Source organism: Daphnia carinata, chromosome 4 (genome assembly GCF_022539665.2).
Source record: "Daphnia carinata strain CSIRO-1 chromosome 4, CSIRO_AGI_Dcar_HiC_V3, whole genome shotgun sequence".
NCBI classification, from domain to species: domain Eukaryota; kingdom Metazoa; phylum Arthropoda; class Branchiopoda; order Diplostraca; family Daphniidae; genus Daphnia; species Daphnia carinata.
The window spans coordinates 195,553-201,618 of NC_081334.1; the positions used below are offsets into that span (position 1 = coordinate 195,553).

General features: G+C 41.4%; 1 pseudogene; it reads left to right on the forward strand.

Moving 5' to 3' along the window:
* The first annotated feature begins 686 nt into the window (after positions 1-686).
* Positions 687-5,761, forward strand: LOC130695417 (pro-resilin-like; annotated as a pseudogene).
* The last annotated feature ends 305 nt before the right edge of the window (positions 5,762-6,066 follow it).

The following is a 6,066-nucleotide window of genomic DNA, read 5'->3' on the forward strand; positions in this document are numbered from 1 at the left end:
GGTGGCTCAAATCTTTTTAGCTTCTCTTGGCCATTCATGTATCGTCACTATTGCGTCTGCGTCGCGTAGCCATACTCCTATTGGTTGGTCGTTTACGTTACCGCTTAATTTATTACGATCTCTTCGACTAATAGCTGCTTCTAGTGCTCTGATGTCGTCGTTAGTCGTCATCCAGTGGTTGTTTGGTTGCTATCGATTTCGACGATATCTTCGTCTCATTGTTCTCCTACTTCCTGATTGTTTCGGAACAATGTTTCTAAGTTTTGTCTGAGTTGTCTGTTTTCTGTGTCTAGGTTGGTTGCTCTCTCGGCCGCTTGTCGTTCTTGTTGGGGTGCTTGTATTAGTTCCGTTATCTCACTTTCTAATGACACGATTTTCCGATTTAGCAGCGCAAGGTTATGTTGTGGTAATTCAAGTTCGTTCGTGCTTGCGGCGACCGCAATATTTTGCTGTAACTTTCTCAATCTGTCCTCCAAAGACTGGTTTGTATTCTGTAGCAATGAAATTTCTTCTATGTGTCGGATTTGATTTTGCTGCAGGGTTGTCGCGTTAATTTGACTTACGTTCTGGTCGTGTTTAAGTCGATTGTTTTCTCCCTGTATTTTTACGAATTTGTTTGTTTGAGCTAATTGTTCCTTTTTTACTGATTCTAACCCTGCTAATTTCACTTTTATGGTGTCACTAAGATGGAAAATTTCCTGGTTTTACTTGTTACGTTTACAATTGGATTTTTATGTTTTGATTGCAGGATATGGATCTCTTTTTCCTGATCTATACTTTTCGTCTCGAGGGCTTTGTAAGTCAATTGTGTGTTCTCTAGTCCAGCTTGGCTTATGCTGTATTTATTCAAGAACATTGGTTCCTTCTGCAAGGAGTTGGGCTTCCCTTTGTTTTAGTCTCTCTATTTCTGTCCGAAGTTTGGTTTTTATCTTTAATTGTCTTTAATTAATTTAGCTTTTACGGATGAATGTTCTGTTTCTATTTTGCGTATAGTTGTTTCCAAAGTTTGTACTCTTGGGTCTTTTATATGGTTAGCTTTCTCTTTCTGTGTCTTTTCTAACTGTTGGGTTAAGTTGGTCGCCTAGTAATCAATCGCTTGTTGCTGTATAGTACTTGTTTGAAATAAGGCTAAACCTTCGGTTTCTAGTTTTTGGATCTTCGCTTCAGCTGCCATTAATTTCTCTGAAATTCGTTTCTATACTAAATCCTTCTCCTTTAATCGTGTCTTAAGTTGTTTCGTCGTTGCCTTATCCTTAGCAGATTCTAATTCTAACATATACTGATTAATCGACTGATGAATTCCTATTAATGCGGTTTTTAGAAAGTCACTTTCTTCTACTGGTTTATTCTTCTTTCTGCTGGGTAGGTTTTCTGTTGATTGTATTTTGTTAGTTGTTTTTCTTTGTCACTTTTTCTAGGGCTTCTTTCAGCGCTTCTTGTCCGTTTGAATGGTACTATTCGAACTTGCGATTTCACTCTTTTGTTCATTTCCACTGTGGGGTATACTTTTTGCATTGTTCGTTTAGGGTCTGTTAGGCTCACTCTACTGGGATGTTGTATTACTTCTAAAGGTTCTTCCACTGGGGCGGTTGGTCTATATATATCTACTGTTAAATCCTCAGTTGACATTTAAGTGACTTACCCTTACCGCGGGGAGTCTTTAGACGATTGGTAGTCGTCTGCAATGTCCGGCAAAGGGCTGCTTGTTGCTCTACTGCTGGCAGGAGTATCGGATCGCCCGATCCGATCAGACTGCAAAAGATCGGATCGGCGATCAAATTTTGCCGATCATTTTTACCGATAATTTTTGTGCGGCATTTAAAGCTGAAAATTCACACTGTTTAACGAATGTAGCATTGGCTGTCACAGCGACAGTCACTGACGGCCATTCAGGGAGAACACTAAACAGTTTCCCTCAATTGGCATTCGCAAAAAGAGTAATGAAAGAGAACCATGCGACTGCAAAATCTACAGCTAGATGGCGAAAAGTTTGATCGCTAAAAACGATCGGATCGGCGATCCCAAAAAATTGATCGCGATCCGATCGTCGATCCGTTTCTCAAAAGATGGGATCGGCGATCAATTTTTGATCGCGATCGCGGTAAGTCTGACTACCACCGGTAGCCGGTGAAATAGGACTGAAACGAAATAGGACTGGAGAAATAGGACTGAGAGAAATAGGACTGACTTTTAAAAACTTTTAGGACAGTCCTATTTCTCCATGGCATCAGTCCTATTTCTCCTCGGCATTAGTCCTATTTCTCTGGTAGAAATAGGACTGGAAATTTTCAGTTCTATTTCTCCAGTCCTATTCCGTTTCAGTCCTATTTCATCGCCAATCCTACCACCAGCCAATATACATAAAAATGGAAGTCGAACCAATCTCTTTTGGTATTTTAAATTTTAGGCTTGCCTAATGTTGCTTTACTTCGAATTTAGTATTCCATCGCAGGACTTCTCAAGCCTCTTCCTTCTTCAGCAAAGTTAGCTGCGCTACAATTCTTGCAGTCTTGGGACAAAAGTTGTAAGTGAATTGCCTTCTTCGTTATAATTACGCCAATAACCTTATATTCCCCAAGTAGTGACATGTTTCCCTCAAATTTATCATTTAGAACCATATCATCTTCTCCTTCAGTCCCACGCAAAATTGGATATTAAAATTCAAAGTTTTCCTCTTCTTCGCTTCATGGTCGGTCTGTACCTCGCTCTTCGCCTCGTTTTCGCCTTACCCGTCGCACCATCTTCGCCTAAAGCAGTCAAGAAAATTCGGGGATAGAAAGAAATCGGCGACGAAGGCGTCAGATCGTCGATGAGAAAGAATTTTTGCGTTTTCTGACATTTTTCGTTATTTCGACATTTAGTGGTATGTTATGAAAAAAAGCATATCGTGGCGAATCTGAATATTGACCCCAATTAAAAAAATAAATTTATAATTTATTCCTAAAAAATATAAATCAGGCCTCAGCAGGCGCTGGAGCTGGGCAAAACTACGGAGCTCAGTCTGGTGCTGCCCAACAAGAACAGGGTCTCGGTGCTCAAACCTCTGCTAGCGCCGGAGAGGACAAGGTTATGACGCTCAGAATGGAGCTGCCCAACAGCAAACAAGGCTATAGTGCTCAAGCCGCAGCTGGACAAAATTACGGTTCACAAAACGGAGGTGCCCAAAAGCAGCATGGGTACGGCTCATCCACCACTTAGCAGAAACCAACGAATACATACAACAGCAACGGCAACGGAAACGGACCGTCCACATCTGCCTCATCCAACGCACAGGAGGTACTGAAGTAGTCACTTTCTTGATTTAGCGAACACTCAATAACATCTACCGAAATTCTATTAAACAGAAACCCCTATGCCATTTGAGTATGCCTGGGCCGTCAAGGATGAGCCAACCAAGAACGACTACGCTCGTGAAACTAAGTGCGACGGCAAAATTGTGACTGGATCTTACCGCGTTGCCTTGCCCGATGGCCGCATTCAAATTGTTTCCTATCGGGGTGATGAAAACTGCTACGTCGCTGGTGTCATGTACGAAGGTGAGGCCCAGTATCCCGCACCATCCACCTGCAACGGCAATTACGAAAATAGCAATGGCTTTGGGAATAGAGGCAGCAACTATGGCAGTGCCAAGCCGATTTCCAACAATAAATCGAATATTTCATATTAAAATTTATAAAATTATTGATTTATATATTGAAATAATGATAACTATTTCCGTTTGGCTTGCGATTAGATTCAAATAAATCTAATACATTTTAAGAAAAAGATAATAATGTTTATTCATTTTTATGTTCACCTGTAATTATGATTTTGCATGAATCATTCAAAATTGGGTATTCGATTGCCTCCGAAAGCTTTCATAGCATTCCTTTCAAATACTTATTTTACACAGTCTATAATCGAATAAAAAATCTTTATATTCATAGGTAAATTACGAACAACGTCCATCTTCCAATATCGGTGTATTTCTTACTAAATATCGTTCATGAAAGGTCTAGAATCAAGTTAGATAAATCACGCAATATTACCTCAGAGGTAGGAAAACAAAGCAGAATGAAGATTTCAGAAAACAAATTCATAGGGTGCTCTGTTTACCCACGATGACGTCAATTTTTAACGCGAGCATGCATCACCCGTTTTTACCTTTTCTCACGCACAAAGAGGTCTTGGCCATTCAAACATGGTACCTTTAAGAATGAAAATGATGCCTGAGAGATTGATCAGTACTCTCGATGCAAAGCTTCTCGTGAAAAGGTTGTAGCCATATGAAATGAGGTTAATACGTGAACAGATTCTTTGGTGTCATGAAGAACCCAATTTCCTGAAATCACTGACTTTCTCCTCGCAACGTATGAGACTTGCAAAAAAAAGAACGCTAAATGTCCGATGCAATTTACCTACACCACTCCTTTTGTTGCACGGTAGATTTCCGACCTTCATGCGTCTTGCGGCAAATTGACCGTAATACTAGGTCATATACGGAAGCCTTGTTTTGATGAAAGTGAAAGGGCGAGATGGAACGGGAGGATGAACGAAAAGGTACCAACATCCTCCCGACATGTGCGCGCCCCAATATGCTGCGCGCCACACATGGTCGTCAGGTGCCCAACGTGTTTTGAACGAGATGGCATGAGAAAAAAACGAACATTTGATTGCTTTCATGCCTGTGTGGACGCAAGCTTCTTTTATGAAGAAGTGCTCGCAACAGATTAATATATCATTTGCTTTCCGGAACAAGATGAACAAGGTAGGAAAAGTTTTACTGAGCTACGTGCAGAAAAGCTGCCTTCTATTGTAACATCACTTTCAATTTAGTCTTCAACTGTATTTTGCTCGTTTGTTTTTTAATATTCAACTTACATACATATTTGTTTTGGTTTTTTTTCTTTTTTCTTTCAAACATTACATTATTTTAGCTGCTTTGGTGCCGTGGCTATGGTAGCAGAGTTATGGCGGCCAAGCTGGGCAGCAACAGCAGAAACAGGCATACGGAGCTCATTCCGGAGCGGCTCAACAAGATTATGGTGCTCAAGTATCTGCTAGCGCTGGAGCTGGACAGGGTTATGGTGCTCAAAATGGAGCTGCCCAACAGCAACAAAGCTATGGTTCTCAGGTATCAGCAGGCGCCGGAGCTGGACAAAACTATGGAGCTCATTCTGGTGCCACCCAACAACAACAGGGTTATGGCGCTCAAGCTTACGGTTTACAAAACGGAGGTGCCCAGCAGCAACAAGGTTACGGCGCATCCAGCATTCCCCAGAAACCAACGAATACTTACAACAGCAATGGAAACGGAAACAAACCTTCCGCATCTGCTTCATCCTATGAACAGGAGGTATTGATGCAACACCATTCTTAACTTAACTGCGAGAATGTTTTCTAACATCTATCGAAATTCTATTAAACAGCAACCCCCGATGCCATACGAATTCGCTTGGGCCGTCAAGAATGAGCCAACCGAGAACGACTACGCTCATGAAGCCAAGAGCGATAGCAAAGTTGTGATCGGATCTTACCACGTTCTCTTCCCGGTGGCCCCACTCAGATCGTTTCTTGCCGAGCCGATGAGAACGGCTACGTCGCTAATGCCAAGTATGAAGGTGAGGCCCAGTTCCCCGCACCGTCCAACGGTAACGGGAACTACGGGAACGGCAATGGCTCTGGAAATGGAAGTAAAAACTATGGAAATGGTAATAACAGCGGCAACAACAATTACGGAAGCGGCAATGATCGAGTGAACAGCAACAAGCCATCATATTAATGTTTTTCAAATTCATTGATTTCGGCTTCTACAAATTTTATAAGAATCTTAACGATATTGTGCGCAGCCAATTGAAAAGAAATAAACCTATTCAAGTAAATGAAGGCATTCGAAGTTAATTACAATCCAAAAAGCTTTCCTGTATTCCCATCACGTCCCCATGTTTTTCTCATTGGAAAGTAAAAAGGGGTGTACTGATTTGATGTAATACTGATTATGCATGACAAAACCATGGGCGGTACTGTGGTATAAACTCACTTCCATAAAATGCACTGCCAACATAGCCACTCAAGAGAAAATGAATC